At 44.3% G+C, this 15,677-nt stretch overlaps 1 protein-coding gene and 1 long non-coding RNA gene across 13 annotated transcripts in view; one reads left to right on the plus strand and one right to left on the minus strand.

The window, feature by feature from the left end:
- The window catches only part of USP49 (ubiquitin specific peptidase 49), a 36,641-nt gene extending 24,954 nt beyond the window's left edge, over nucleotides 1-11,687 (minus strand). For 8 of the 12 annotated variants that reach the window (XR_010385256.1, XR_010385254.1, XR_010385252.1 and 5 more), the window contains exons 1-2: nucleotides 11,377-11,451; nucleotides 604-687 (exon numbers count right to left, since the gene is read on the minus strand). The gene's annotated coding sequence lies outside the window, so the exon portion shown is untranslated. Of the gene's footprint in view, nucleotides 1-603; nucleotides 688-11,376; nucleotides 11,452-11,582 lie in introns of those variants that run through there. The other 4 variants (XM_064498115.1, XM_064498117.1, XM_064498116.1 and 1 more) reach the window with 3 other exon arrangements.
- Nucleotides 11,688-11,817: 130 nt separating this feature from the next.
- LOC112990303 (uncharacterized) lies at nucleotides 11,818-15,501 on the plus strand. Its single transcript, XR_010385258.1, has 3 exons — nucleotides 11,818-11,881; nucleotides 12,512-12,789; nucleotides 15,073-15,501. It is a non-coding gene; the product is annotated as an uncharacterized LOC112990303 (long non-coding RNA).
- The last annotated feature ends 176 nt before the right edge of the window (nucleotides 15,502-15,677 follow it).

Consider the following 15,677-nt stretch of genomic DNA (forward strand, 5'->3'; position numbering starts at 1 on the left):
CTTTTTGAAGTGTTAATAAGCAGGGAAACATCATATGGACACTGTATAAAAGAGGTACTCACTTTACATTAAAACAATTCACAGTATTTCCTCTAGTCCAGTGAAAGAGTCAATGAAGTAATTCCACTGGTACTTACATCTGTATAGGCTGAAGCAATTATAACAAATATCTACAATTTGAATCATCAGAATCAAACATGAAAAAATGTTTTACATTAGAACAGTCTGAAAGTAGATGTTAACTGCCCAATATAAAATAGTAATTTCACTTTATGAGTCGAGCAACCAGTTTTATAGAATCCATGAATTCACAATGAATTCTATTTCCATAATTGTGACAACATCAGATAGGGATATGCCATAGCATTTTAAAATTTTCTATGTGTTTGCCCCCTGAACATTTCCTGGAAAAAAATCACTGCCAGAGCAGATAATAACAGAGCTTTAAGTGATGTAAAATTAGTGGCACTGACTCCAGGTCAACAGAACTATGCAAGTTTTCACTGTATGAAAAACTAGATGACAGCTTTTACTTTCCCACCATTCCCAAACTTTCAAGATTCATACCGAAGCTGATATTTTTTTGCTTCCTTTCACACTTACCACTGCCCAATTCAGCAAGTATTCAAGTTTAGTGAGACTGCTCAAATGGATAGAGTACGTGCTTACGTATTCACGGGTCAGGACCTGTGCACAAGTGAACAAGGCAGTTTAAGAATAATTAACAAGGTACAAGTTAAAAAAAACAAGCCATGTTATATTTCAACATGGCCTAATGAAGAAGGAATACAGGGGATGAACGGCCATTCTTTCATGTCCCCACTCTCCCTACATCATTACATTTTTTAATCATGGCCTACTACGATTCACCCAAACAGCTATGTGTTTTTCTAGAATGCAGAAAGCATTATTTCTTTTTCGCCACACTCTAAACACTATTTTTCTAATTCAATGTATATCAGATTTATCACCACCTGTCATGTAAAGAATACATTCAGAGTTGAAGTTAACAGTAATAGTTCAGACGTATTAAAAATAACTCAAACCCCCATACTCAGCCTTTTGTAAGAAAAATTCTAGATAATTTCCATCTATCTTCATAATAACATCAGCAAAATTAAACATAACTTTCTTCTGCTAGCAAAGATCTTGAAGTCAGAACCAGTTACATTTTGACCTATACTGGGAAAATATCTTGCTCCAATTCCTAAACATTTACAAAAACTGGTAATTGCTTCTTACTGTAATGTTAAAATATATACAATTTTAATAATAAGAAGCCCCAACACAAAACCCCTTCATTTCACAGGTACAAGATGAAGTTTTATAGCTACAGCACATCAGAGAATTGTCTTGGTGTTGCTCACACACACAAAACCGATGGCTGCAGCAGAGATCAATTTAACAGCCCTGGTATTCAGAAGCAGCCTAACAGTCTCTTCGAGAATCTCTTTGTGATAGACACAAAGACGGATTATACCAGAGAATGAATACTTGGTAAGTTATGGGTAGTTCTCTGCTGTTCTTCCTCCCCCATTTTAATTCATATTCATCTTGGCAAAATCTTAGACAGACTATTAACTAATCTAAAACAACATCACAGCTGATACAACATATAAAGCAATCAGTCAAATGAACATGTCAGTGCCATCTACTGAAGCAATAAAGAACAAGACAACCCCAGCAGGCTGTGCCTTATTATCCTCACAGCCATAATGAATAGGCAAATAGTATTAAATATAAGTACAGTATTCCACAGTCACATAGTCACATTTTGCTCTGCTCCTTCTGTATGTTTGAGATGCACAGATTAAAACAAGACAAAAAAAAAGGAGGGTTTCAAAACATCTCTCCATCATTTTCTTTTCCTTCACTTGCCAATCAGCTACTACTAGTCTTTCAAAATCCTAAGCGAGTGAAACAGAACAGCAGCCAGAAATTTTTTGTATGGGTTTTAAAGAAATGCTGTTAACTTAGAAATAAAGTAAATCACAGGGTCCAATTTATCTGAAGGCAAAAAGGATTTCGGGTTTTTTTATTTGTCCAGCAAATAAAAACAAGACAACAGTCCCAGATGTTCAGTAGTCCTCAGTGCTTATTTGTAGAGCATCTGTAAACACGTCCGCATCCCAGTACAGGAGGCTGCTGCTGCTTCCTCAATTCGAGGAGAAGCCAACGATCTGACCTGGCCTTCACTGTGACTGCTGGGTCTGACCCAAGGTCTTCGCGGTTTTCTTGTCAACAAAGAATTAAACAGAGAGATTTACATGTCTTCTTGCTCTGCTCAACCAATGCTCCTGTTCTGCGCATAGAAAAAAACCTATACAGCTAACACTCCTTCTCCTGGATGGGCAAAGTGAGATGGAGAGAGGCATTAACACAACTACGCAGCGCATTTTCAATCTCAACCTTCTGTACGGCCAGCCTGCCTGCTCACACACCAGGTTTTGAGCCTCTATCTGCCAGTACGTAAGAAACAATTTCACTTGTTCACAAGCACTTTTTTTCCCTTCCTGATGGAATTACTCCTCATTTGCATATTATGAATCCCATTCTGGCTGAAAACCTTCTCCATAAATTACAGGCAGTATCTGCTATTGTCCTCACCACAACACATCAACATACCAGAACAAGGTAGGAAACAAGGAACCTGATTTGCAAAATATTGTTAATCTTCTTTAAGAATTTAAGATCAACAGAGGTCCAGTTCTATAGCATCTGTTATTTTAATAAATTATCCTACTAAGAGGTTAGAGCTCATCACATCAATTTGTCTCGAGATGAGATGGCAAAAGGACAAGAAGAGACAGAAAGAGGGAAAGGTGAATTTGGTTTTGATGTCACAACCCTGTGTCTCAAAAAGCTGTTTCTAAACCCATCTAATTTTATAACAAATAGCAAATCATTTTCCTTCTTCACTGACTCACTCATGTCTACAGCATCCAAAACCATGGGTCAGGTAGCCAGGCCATAAAACCAGCCTTAAAAGTTCTGAAAAAGAGCACAGCAAAATTTAAAGAAGATTTTTTTCAGTCTATCTTTAAAAAACTGTACCTATTTTTATTCTCTAACATGAATATTACTTTTTCCTCAAAATAAAGTAAGGATTGTGAGAAGGATCTTCATCCTCTCTCACATTCAGGTGTATTAACTATTCTTAGTTAAATAGATTTGCTTCTAGTCTTAGTCTGATGACAGATTAACTCATGACTGGTAGGATTATAGACTTACCTCTGGAACTAAATCACTTTTGAATCTGAGTTATAACTATTAGTTCTTTAAAGCTTAGCTGAACAGCTTTTGGTATTTCCTTTGTGTTTTTGAAAGAATGATTAAGCATCATGAAATCCAATCTAAGGGCTCTTCCTAAAAACTCCAGTGAATAAACAGCTGATTTGTCTTTTTTTTTTTTTTTTAGACCAGCAGAATTTTACTTGGACTTTTTTCAAAAACAATGAATAGAATTTAAGTCTAGAATACTTACCCTTACATTTTTTTTTGCGTTTGTGTGGCTTTTAATTATATTGAAAAACAATTTGCTGTTCTCCTCAGAGAGAAAAAGCTATCCAGATCAACCTGCTTCTCGTTACTCAGCGTGGTGCTTTTGTTCCCTTTACATCTCTCTAGCTGCAAAAGACACGACCAATTCTATAGAGACCGAAAGTGAAGCGCTCGCACACAGCAACAAGCTAATGACTCTTCTCTACTGAAGACACCAATATATATTTAAGCATTGCTTATTTTTAGATGAAATATAAGATATTCCATATAGTGACATATAAAATTTTAGTGCCGTCAGCACATCATTTTTTTGTTTAGAGATCCCTACACATGCCAACAAAGCAATGCAGAAGAAGCTATTAGACAGCTATCTAAACAGGATCATTATTTTGGTTTCCTCCTTCCCTGACATTCCCTGCAGTGACATTAGTAAGGAAAGTGAGAGGTGTCCTTTCCATATACTTTTGATTTGGGGGAGAGGGTGGAGATATTTAGCCATCGCTCCCTTAGTCTGATTAGAACAGGAGCCAGCTTGATTCAAAGAGCTGCCTTAACTCATTGCTTTTGCCTTCTACATCTCTATGACAAGAGACGTGCGATAGTGAGCACAGAAAAAGCTTCCTCTAAAAGGCAAAAAAGACGACAACTCTGTAACTACTGAGGATGGACACTGGATGGAAAAGCTGGAGACACCCCTCCTCCGGAAGCGTGGTGCTGTAATTACGTGATTTAGTTGCACCCTGATGAGACAACAGGTCTTCTAGGGTTCCCAGCCCAAACAGTAAACCACTGACCTATACCCCAGTCAGATGATAGAGGGGTTTATTATTCTTAAATATAGGACAATTCAGGTTTTGGTTAATCCATCATTAAGAACTTCTCTGGCTCCTACTAAGCCAGCTGCAATTCCTCAATGATTGAAAAAAACCCTAAAAACCCAAAAGTTGACAGTGTTATCCAGTCCTAGCAACACATCTGTAGATAAACACACACGTGAATATATAGACATACATACACTAGAGAAACTAGTGCCCATATTTCAAAGAGGACTAAACCCATTTTCACCTGTTCTGAGGTCCCGTTCATGATCGAATCTTAAAGTACTACATATTTCTGCCATCTTCAGGCAGAGATGGTCACTGTTCTCTTGTAACCGCTTTGCCAGGCTTTCTCCTGTAAAGCTCTCATCCTCTGCTATGGTAAATTGGGTAAGGGTCTTGAAATTTTGGAAAACTGGCCCAAAGCAGCAACTTCCCCTGCTTTATATTTAAGGTACTTCCCCTGCTTTATATTTAAGGTGTGTGACTACTTCCTTCACGTTTTCCCAAGTTTATGATTTGTCAAAACTTGTTCAAGACAGCTTGAGCATTAAGGCTTTGGTTTGTCACCAGCTCTCAGACCTACTCCTCCACCCAGAAAGCCACCAGCTATTGGCAAGTATGGAAAACCCCAGTGAATATAAAAGCAAACCCCAGTTAGTCACAGAAGCCATTAGCTCCTCATCTGACTGAATTATACAAATCTGCATGCAGGGGGAAAAAAAGGCATCCATGCCAAACTGTATTTGCTAAAGAGCAGGGTATGAAAAAACTATTTGCTCTTATAGATCACAGCTCAGTACTTATGCAGATAATGCTCAAGCTAGAACTCAGCCACAAATTTGTGCAATTTTCTTAATACAGCACTTGTTATTCAGTTGGAATGCTTTTTAACAGGCAATACAATGTGAAATTCCGAACTACCTAAAACTAGTTGGTAAAGTTAGCTTCAGAATTGGTCGAGAGAACAACCCACTCCCATCACACCCAAAGAATGAAAGGATTTAATATACAATTCAGTTTTGCTATTTGAATAAAAGGAAAGCACATTTGTCTTGAACTTTTTGGAATGGATTCAGGGTTAGGGCTATTGATCCCTTCCAGGAGCCTGGGGAACAAAGCGGTAGTAGGACAGAAACACAAGCCAGCATTGACTGCCCTTCTTAAGACACTCTTTTAGTATTTCTAACTAAAAGCTACTTGTCACTTCATCTGCATATCCACCTATACAGGCTGCAAAGATCCTTGTTCCATACCATTTTTATTTAAAGTTCAAAACCTTGAATTGTCTTCAGAGGCTTTTCATTGCATGTGAGAGAGAGAGAGAACGTAATTATAGGACAGTATTTCTTAATCAAATCTAAGCCGCCCACTGAAAGTGAATGGGAAAATATGGTTGCAAGGCAATGCTTCTCAATCAAATGGACGGATTTGCCTTTCAAAGTGAATAAGGGAATGTGGCTGTGGTCACCATTTCTTAATCAGCTCAGCTGATGTCCTATAGAAGGTCTCAATGGAAGAACACAGCTGTGGCCCATAACTCTTGACTTGATCTTCCATGGTTTGACTGAAAAGACTGAAAAGAACATAAATGCACTAAAGCTTTTCTCCACTAAATTGGTTCTTTCAAAACCGTCACTGGGTTCACCCAGAGAAAAACAACTTTCTTTTTCAGTGCACTTGGTTAGAGCTTGAGTGTAAAAGTTTTCATTATATACTACAGACTGAGGTTTACTATAATACATCAAACTATCATTTTCACTTAAAGACAGAGATGGAGCATGTTATTTATCAATCCTAATCTTCTATAGAGATCCCTATGTCTTAATATGTGTTTTTTCTTTAGTTAAAGCACCTTTTCACATTTCAGTCAGGAAACTTCAGTTATGAAGCAGCCAAAAAGCATGTTTTTGGTCAGTCTGTTTTTTTAAGAGTACATTTGTTACACAAGATACATTTCAAATGCACTCATACTAACCCTGAGCTATCAGATCCACATATTTCAATTTTCTGTCTGCATTTGAAAATATGCCAAGGTAGTGAGAAAAGGAAGAGAGCATGCGCACGTTGTGGGGAGGAAAGAGGATATACTGAAAAGAGCTTCTGTGTTTTAAATATATACATCTATTTTTCTTCCACTTTTTCACTAAAGTTCTTAAAAGGTCAGACTTCTCTGTGAATTACATTATAATTACTTAATTAAGGAAACTTAGCTACCCAGTCTTCTTTAAAACATCTTTTGCATTCAAGGTAAGCCCCCAACAAGTTTGCCATTTTCTCAGTTTTCATACTGATCTTTGACTGCGGTGGATAGGAGGTGTCATGGTTAATATATGCTCATTACCACCTGGTGAGCAAAAGCTGATTAACAACACTTAGCACAAAGCAGCCAAGTTTATTTTGGTGCTACCTATTTTATGCAGAGTGGAGATATTAAATCACTTGTTAACACTGTAACAAAAAGTACAGTTTTCCTTCAAAAACAAGAGAGTGCAGCATAACAGAATGCACTTTAATTTGCATTTTGCTCTATATTGTGTGATATGAAATACTGCAAATACACAAATAACTACACACAGAGCATTTAAAACTTATTTCACTGTGACACTGGCAAACCTAAGAGCCTCCAAATCTGTTTTTCCTTACTTTCCCTTTCTTCCCACTTTAATCTTTTTTGTTTCAGTAAGGCATCAGAGCTGCTCCACAGCACTGCTGCCAGTTACACAGAGCCTGCATGCTGGGGCCGCATTTCAATGGCTTGCGAGCTACATATGACTTGGGAGACTCGCATTAGCCATCTTTGATCTAAACTGTTATAAAAACAAAAGTGACAAGAGTTAGCATTAGCACACGCACGGATAGGAACAAGCAACCAGGACATTCTCATCTATAAATTGAATTAAAAAAAAGTATTAGTTTCTGTTAAAGAATTAGTTGAAGTTGCTTAGCACTGCTCATGCGCTCCAATGCAATAATTTGCTAAGGTTTTCATACTAATGAGGATAGTCTTCCATTCACATGGGAAGGAGAGCAGGGGGGGCTTTTCTCTATACAACATACCCACATCAACTTAACAGTCTGTTCATTGTGGTTAAGTGTTTAGGAAAGGTGAAGTGTTGATACACAGAGCGATTAACAATAGGCTGCTGAGACCAGAACATCTCCGAAGGTTTCATTCCCCAAAGGGAAAGAAAGAAAAAAATCCTTGATGAAATATTCAGGATGAAAACCACAAGGGCTGTTAAACAATGTGAGAAACTTTCAGTGTCTCTCATCCACTAGAGAGAATCCTTGTAAAGAATTCATGCTCAGTATTAAAGTATCAGGTAGACTATCTTTCAGAGCGTATAAGACAATACAGCTCAAATTAAGCTGTTGCTAATGAGCTAGCGTATCTTCCTCTCCCATTTTATCTTAATTACTGTACAGGGAAAGTCTTCAAACATCCTAGTATCTTTCTATTCATTTCTAAGGAACAATTTTAAAACAAAAACCTTAGTTTTGTTTTGACTCATAGTTTAAGTCAGCTTCAGAAACCCTTTTACACTTCCCCAAATCAAAAAAAATACATGCAAAGGGATTCACGTATATCTTACCGGAGAGAAGCTGAATTTTGTATTTCCATGCTGGCTGTCCAGCTATTCTAATTCTATCAGCTAACATCTTCTAATGCCTGAGAAAACAACTAAATTTCACTCAGAGAACCAACAAAAAGTCCTAAGAAATTTCAGTGCAGAAATAGTTATTAAGGAAAAAAAAACAAACCACCCAATAAAAATAGGATCTTAAAAGACCCACTCAGGCATTTATACCACCTTTGCCATTAGCGATAATATTTCTTGCAGCTCGTTCTTAGATGCTGAAACAATAATTATCACAAAACAATTAACAAGTAAGTGCATTTTAGCCCTGAGGAAAACAAGCTGCAATGCCTGCTGAGGACAGAGGTGAATTCCAAACACGCAAACATCAAATGAAGGATTATCATTAGCGGGAAGGAATCCACTACAGCAAGAAACCGGACTCAGGACCTTCACATCCCGAAGCAGAAAGGCTATTCACCAAGCTAAATGCGAATCTTCTTTTTTGTCAGCAGTATTCCTACGATTAACAATATAACATATAAAAGATATAGGCGTTGCACGAGCTGTTCCCTTCGAGCTCACCAATCCAAGTACTAATCAGACCAAGTGCTGTTTCATTTTGCAAGCCACAGCACATGAAGCTTATTCACGATTTATCCGTTCTTACAGGCCTCCAACATGTCTTGTCAACCACAACGTTTTGTACCACATGTAATCTGAATCTCCACAATAACTGCAGTGACAGATTCATTAGTAACAATTAATCTTCAGACGCAAAACGGCTAAGTAAATCTACAATGTTAAGTTACTAGTTTTAACACTCTATAAACCGTTGCATACATGACTACTGTTGAGCCATGATCCTGTATAAATAAATTCCTTAAAATAAACAGAACTTGCACAAGACCAAGAAATACTCCAGACCTGAAATGCTGCCAACTTCAAAACGTCTTTTTCACTGGAAGTCAACTAGTATTAACCCTAAGAACGATTAGGGCAAAAATAAACAAGTGTTTACAGCTTGCAGCAGCATGTTTGAACTCATGCCTAGCTCAGAAACACTAAATACTGTTCACAGTTGGCACATAATTGTCGCATACTTGCACCTATGCTATTTTCAAAGCAATTAAAAAAACACCACAAGCTTCTGTTGCCCTTTGTTTTTAAATCACACCAGTATGTTTGACAGTCGCTAAACAACAGCAACCCCCAAACGTAGCTGGTCAGCTCAAACGCAGCAGCAGAAATCCAGCGAGGAACACCAGCGCTGCACGTACAGCTAGCTGCACGCAGGGTGCATTTCCAGCCACTGCTATAGGAGTTACACTCATCTACGCCCAGGGTGAGTTTAATCCATACCGTTCACGCACAGGGAGAATTTTCATATTCGTGATTCCATCCGTTCGCTGATTTATCTGCTCTCATCCTCTCGGTCCCGCTCCCAGTCCTCACTGTTCCTTTCGATTCTTCCTCCTATCCCCGCTCTCACGTCTCGCTTGTGCTGTTTCCTTTTCTCAAGAAGCACTTCAGGTCTCTCATCCACCAACAGTCCTCAGTCCTCCTCCCTCCCCAACGCCTTGTTTTTTGCTTCCTCTCGCCCCATCACACCTTTTAATCCGCGCTCCCTGTTTTTTGCCTTGTTCACGTGAGAACGATTGATGCTACTTTAAGAGAAGCTGCTGCCAAAGCCAATTGGAGTTTGTCTCAGCTAAGGGGCAAGCGGTGCATACCAGATCTTCCACTGTGAGCTCGTCAGCTTCCAGCGAGCAGCTTCTCTGAAGCAGCACTATGAAAGGGCCAAATTTTGCAAAATTGCACCCAAGACAGCTCAGTGACTTCAACAGCTTGCAGGATCCCTCTCTGATTAAAACTACAAGTGAAAAGTAAAGACTCGTTTCACGTACATATTTCAAAATAACTGGGCACTTTCACTGTATCTGTCAATATTCTTCCACTAACTATATTTGGAGATCAGGAGCTACTTTGACGCACAAATCAGACTTGTTTTTTGCTGTGTGCTATTTCATGTAACACTCTTAGCAGGTATGTTTCTTGAGATTAGCAGCTTTTCTAGGATTTACTCATGTTTGTATGGGTTCATACACGCGAGCAGTATTTTGGGGGGGGGGGGGAGGGAGAGACAGGGAAGAGCATTTGCAGGAGGAGATTCAAATTGCTGTCATTCCCCCTGCTTCGAATTATGTTTAAAAAGCAATTTAAAAGTCTGCTTTGCTTCTCGAGGCTGATACTAACAATTGAGAGATCTACACACAAGATGTCCTTAGTCTCTTCCAACCCCCATAAATTTCTGTCTTTGGGAAGATACAGGCGGTATCAGAGAAGGCACAGAAAAATATAAAGCTTGAAAAAACAATCAGTTAACAGTGGTGTTTCTAAACTCATTTTTCTCTCTTCCACTCTTCCTCCTCTCCACCCCGCTCTGCCTTGGCAAAATGCATTCGCGTTTTCAAGCATTTTTTTTTTTTTTAATCAGAGAAAATGCCTTGCTCTGCCCCACCGTAAGAGCAAAAACCGCGCTAAGTTACCACAATTTGCAGAATTCCCCTCAAACGCCGCGACGCGCGGCGGTTTCGGCGGGATGGCGGCGGGATGGGACCGGCGGGGGGACCCGCGCCGTGCGCGTCCCTCCCGGCACCGCGGCTCTTCCCTCACCGACCCGAACCGGCACCGGGCTGCCCGGAGGGAGGCGGGGGGGTCCCGGGCCGCCCCCCCCCCCCCCCCGCCCCGCACAAAGGGGAAGTTGCGGAGCCGGCGGCGAGGACCGAGGGCAGCGCGGGGCTCCCGCCCGCAGACAAAGGCGGCCGCGCCGCGGCCCCCGGCCGGCCCTCGCCGAGGCCCCGCGGGGAACGGGGGGGGGGCCTCAACACCCCCCCCCTCGGCCCACACAAGGGAGGGGGGGAGCCCTGTCAGAGCCCCCCCTAAGGGTGATCGGGGGGGGGGGGACCCTCCTCAGACACCCGCCAAGGGAGGCCGGGGGGGGGGAGGACCCACACAGCCCCCTCAGAGGGTCCCCGCCGGGAAAGGGGGGGGGGGGAGGGACAAGGACCCCTCTCAGCCCCCCCCAAAGGTGCCGCTCTGGGGGGCGAGGAGCCCTCGCAGCCCCCCCAAAGGCGTCCCTCTGCCGGGGGGGGGGGGGGGGATGAAGGGCTCTCCTCACCCCCCCCAAGTGTGCCCCTCGGGGTGGGGGGGCGGTCTCTCAGCCCCCCCCCCCCCCGCGGCTGCCCCTTGGCGAGGAGCGGACCCTTCCCACCCTCCCCTCACAGGGCTGCCCTGGGGGGGGGGGACCCCTCTCACCCCCCCGGTGCCCCCGTCACGCCCCCCGCTAAGGCGCGGGGGCGACCCCCCCCCCCACCCCTAGGGAGCGGTAGAGGGCCCGCCCCCCCCAGCCCCCGCGGGGGGCGGAGGCCCCCCCCCCTCCCGGGCCGCCCCCCCCCAACGGCCCCTTTATTTACCGCCATCATCAGCACGCGCGAGCTGTCACCGAGCGCGAGACACCCCAACCGGCGCCGGCCACGCCCTCTCCCCGCCCATTGGCCGCCCGCCTCGCCCCGCCCCGCCTCGCCATTGGCTGCAGAGCACGCCACACAACGCTCGTCCCTTCCTCCCTCCCCCCCTCCCGCCCCGGCCGTTCTACACCCCATTCACGGGCGCTGCTTACGCGAATTCCGTAAGGCGCGAGGGTAGCGGCAACGAGCGGAATCTGCTCCCGTCCCTGACGCTAACGGCGCGGTCCGCGCACCGCCGGACGTCGTTTGCGCAGCCTACGCCGAGGAAGGAGAGGGGCTCTGGTGGAGCTTACGACCTTTGCGTAGCCGCTAGGGAGAGCTCTTCAATGGCTTACGGCTGAGTAGAGAGAGGGCAGCGTTGAGGGGCGGGGACTTCCTGGGCCCTGCCCCGGACGGTGACGTAGCGGGGCTTTGTGAATCCCAGGCTGAAGTTTGGTTGAGTCACAGGAGGGTAAATAAGGATGTTTCGGAGACAAAGAGACTCTTAAAGGGGCAGCGCGGGAGGCGGCGTGTCACCGCGGGGGCCGGGGGAGGTGGCAGGGGTCGGGGGGCCACGGGAGGTGACAGGGCCCCTGAGGTGACTGGGGGGAGGGGCACCCCACAGGGCCAGGAGGTGACAGTGGCCCTGAGGTGGCTATGGGAGGGGATGACACCCCACAGGGCCAGGAGGTGACAGTGGCCCTGAGGTGGCTATGGGAGGGGATGACACCCCACAGGACCAGGAGGTGACAGTGGCCCTGAGGTGGCTATGGGAGGGGATGACACCCCACAGGACCAGGAGGTGACAGTGGCCCTGAGGTGGCTATGGGGGGGACAATGACACCCCACAGGGCCAGGAGGTGACAGTGGCCCTGAGGTGGCTACAGGGGGGTGACACCCCACAGGGCCAGGAGGTGACAGCGGGCCTGAGGTGGCTATGGGGGGGACAACGACACCCCACAGGGCCAGGAGGTGACAGCGGGCCAGCAGGGCCACAGAAAGCAGCAATCGCAAATGCACTGCTGCCCACCACCAGGCCCCACGAAGGTCCCCACGAGCTGGCCGTTGCTCAGAGGCCTCAGGACGAAACGCTGTTCCCCAGGGCGCAGGAGCCACCGCAAAGGAACGGCAACACGTTGTACCAGGGACAAAGGGACATCGGCACTGAAGCCAGGAGATGAAGCCTATTCTCCACAGGGGACAGCCACACTGTGGCTGTGACAGCGCTGGGACAACTCACCTCTCGGCAGCCCGCAGGAGGTAACCGTGGAGGACCTGCTGGGAGACAAGGGGTCCTGCTCTCTGGGCAGCACCGAGTCAGGGCAACGCTGCAGGCGAGCAGTTGTGGACCGTGCAGAACTGTGACGACACGAACCGCAGGTCAGTGGTGTCACAGTAGCCACCATTGTCCTAGGGCACGCCCCAGGCATGTCACAAGAAATCCGTGCAGCGGCAGCTACGCAGGCTTTTGGCCATAATAGCCCCTGCCAAAGCATGGCAATGGGAGTGCACCACTTCCTCTCATGTGCTGGGATCAGGGTGACAGTCCAGAACAAACAAGACATGATTCCTTTGCACAGGGATAAAAACGTGCTTTCCTTCCCCACAGTGCTCTCCCAGTCCCATTAAGTTTTGAGGCAGAGCACTGCAATTTGCTGCAGCAGGTATAAGCCTGCTTTCTTCTGCAAAGGCACAATGACACCCCACAGTTGTGGCCGCCTCACGAGCTCCTTTGAGGCAGCACGGTCACCCTTGTGTTACACAGGAGCTAGAAAGCAGCCTTCCCACAAATTCCACTTCCCACTAACTTCATTATCCTTTGTCTACACCTCCCCTTTTTGACCAATGCCTGGTCTCTTTTGAATCCCTACCTGCACAAAAATCCATACTGTCATGCACTTCTGAACTCTTCAACAGCTCCCCGCTGGACTGAGCCCTCAGTCTGTAATGGCTGCTAAGAATTAAAACAAGGCCTTTATGTCCTTACTCCCTTTGTAAAGCTTAGAGGGGTGCAGCTGCTACGTTAGTGCTTCCTCATAAAAATGCCACAGCACGAAACAAAGCAGAACCCCACAGGATCCCCAGTGTGGTACTGAGACTTGGAATCTCTCTCTGCCACTGAAATGGCATATGACCCTGGTAACATTACTTAACATCTGCTTAGCTGGGGGGGGGGGGGGGGGGGGGGGAGAGCTATAATACTGGATGTGGGTTTCACCCTTGCCTGAGGCCCCTAATTCCCTCTAGGTCAGGCTTCAAATTGAAAGCAACAACACTACCAGTGATTTTGAGAAGTGCAGAAGCACAGGAAAAAAAAATCCACATAGAAGAATACAGCTTGGCAACCTTTCCCTTTGGGTTTTATATTCACAGGGAAAACACTGGGGAGCAGCAAGAAAACAACCTTCCAGGCCATGCCTTGACAGGCAAAATGAGGGTGGTTTTCAATTATGCTGGCTCAATCCATTAATGTAACACTATTGAAAGCCCCCTGAAGACTTGTTAAGATGCAGACTAGTGTGTTTGAAGCCACGTTAACCTGCTATATTGATGCTGGGGGGGGGGGGCAGAAAGGGAGACAAGATTGAAAAATAGTCATTTTGTCCATCAAGAAAGTAAAAAGCCCCAGAGTAAAGCCCCTTGTGTGGGGCAGGTGATGCCCTCCTTTACAGAATGCAGTTACATCAACAGACGTTTTTGCTAAGACATAAGGGCTAAACTCTATCCGTCCTTACACATGTGGAAACCTACTGACGTCAATGGCTGTAATGGTGTAATTGAAGGCAGAATGTAGCTGAAGGGGTCCTGTTTTATTACTCAAGGAACAGTACAATGTATTAATAAGAGAACAGAGGTCCCCAGAGTTCCCAGCACACATTTTATGTTTTTAAGACACATGACTGGAGTTTTGACATCTCTGGTTACAGAATGCATCTTTTGGGAATTAATAAAGTATTAGCCACATTCACCATGACCAATCTGGTCATTAAAAGGAATATTTTTTTAACCTTAAGATATAAAAGGGAAACAGGACAAAAATAACTATCTCTATGAAAATTAGAGTTTATTTTCATAAGTTTTCCCAGGCACATTTAACTGTGTAAGGATATCAGGTCAGATTCTCCAACCATCACTGAAATTAACAGTCTCATTGAAGTCAGTGTGCAAGTTATGAACTTGAGCTAAGAGGTGCAAAATCCCAGTACGTTCAGTAGGCTGGAATTTCTAATACACTTATTGTGCATTATGCCATTTATTATGGTTCATTAGCCAGATCTTTCTGGACCTGGTGCTGATTAAATTTATTAAATGCCCACACTAAAAGCTCTAGGCACTCTAACAGTTAATTAGGTTTACAGGTATAAAAGATAATCATAAAGAAATCATATCTAAATAACTAGTTCTCTGACAGTTAGCAAATCAAGGTAACATAACAGCTTCTTTTCCCCCCAGCACTTCAGGAGGAGAAATCTATTTAGGTGAACATTTCTGTTTTGCTTGCTCTTCAGATTCTTCAAGTCTTATGTATAGGCAAGGGACCAACAATATTTTTTGAGAGGAAAATGCACACTGCTGCTGCACCAGGTACCCACTGTCCTCCTTGCAAATCTCCCTTCCTAAAAGCATCTTTATACCTTCTCCACATCCTCCCTTTTTGTCCAGGACACAGGCTGGGGAGTTGGAACCCTGCTAAGGCCCTTGGCACAGCCTTCCCAGGGAATGCAAAGGAAGTTCAGCACAAAGGTTAGTGGCAGAATGAGCATGTTTCCTCTTGTTTTGAGAGCAAGGGGAGCGGGGAGAAAAAAAGAAGGAAAAAAAAAAAAGAAAACATTACAGCTACAAGCCAGGCAGATACTGAATGTGTAAAACCAAGGGGACAGATGGCTCAAAAGGGATCTCATTTCCCTGGTTTTCCTGCTGTAAAAATAAATCACTACTGAAAAATATTCATGCCGTATCACATAGTTAAGCCTTATAATAAATCTTTAGCTCTTATTCCTCAAATCCTTCCTTACTCAGTAAATCTGCTGAAGTCACCAGGATTCCTCAGGTGAGAAATGATGTACAAGAATGGAACATTTATTAGATACCTTTCAAACAGTGAGATAAAGTGGCTGGTATTCAGTTTCAATGCATGAGAGGGCTCCTGCCAGACTTATTTATTTATCACTAGGCTTCACTGGAACCATCTGAGAGGTAGAAGATTTTAATACTCCCATCAGATGCAAAAGATGAAGGCAAGCTAAGAATCTACCCATAATATGAAT

Source organism: Dromaius novaehollandiae, chromosome 27 (assembly GCF_036370855.1).
Source record: "Dromaius novaehollandiae isolate bDroNov1 chromosome 27, bDroNov1.hap1, whole genome shotgun sequence".
Classification (NCBI taxonomy): Eukaryota; Metazoa; Chordata; class Aves; order Casuariiformes; family Dromaiidae; genus Dromaius; species Dromaius novaehollandiae.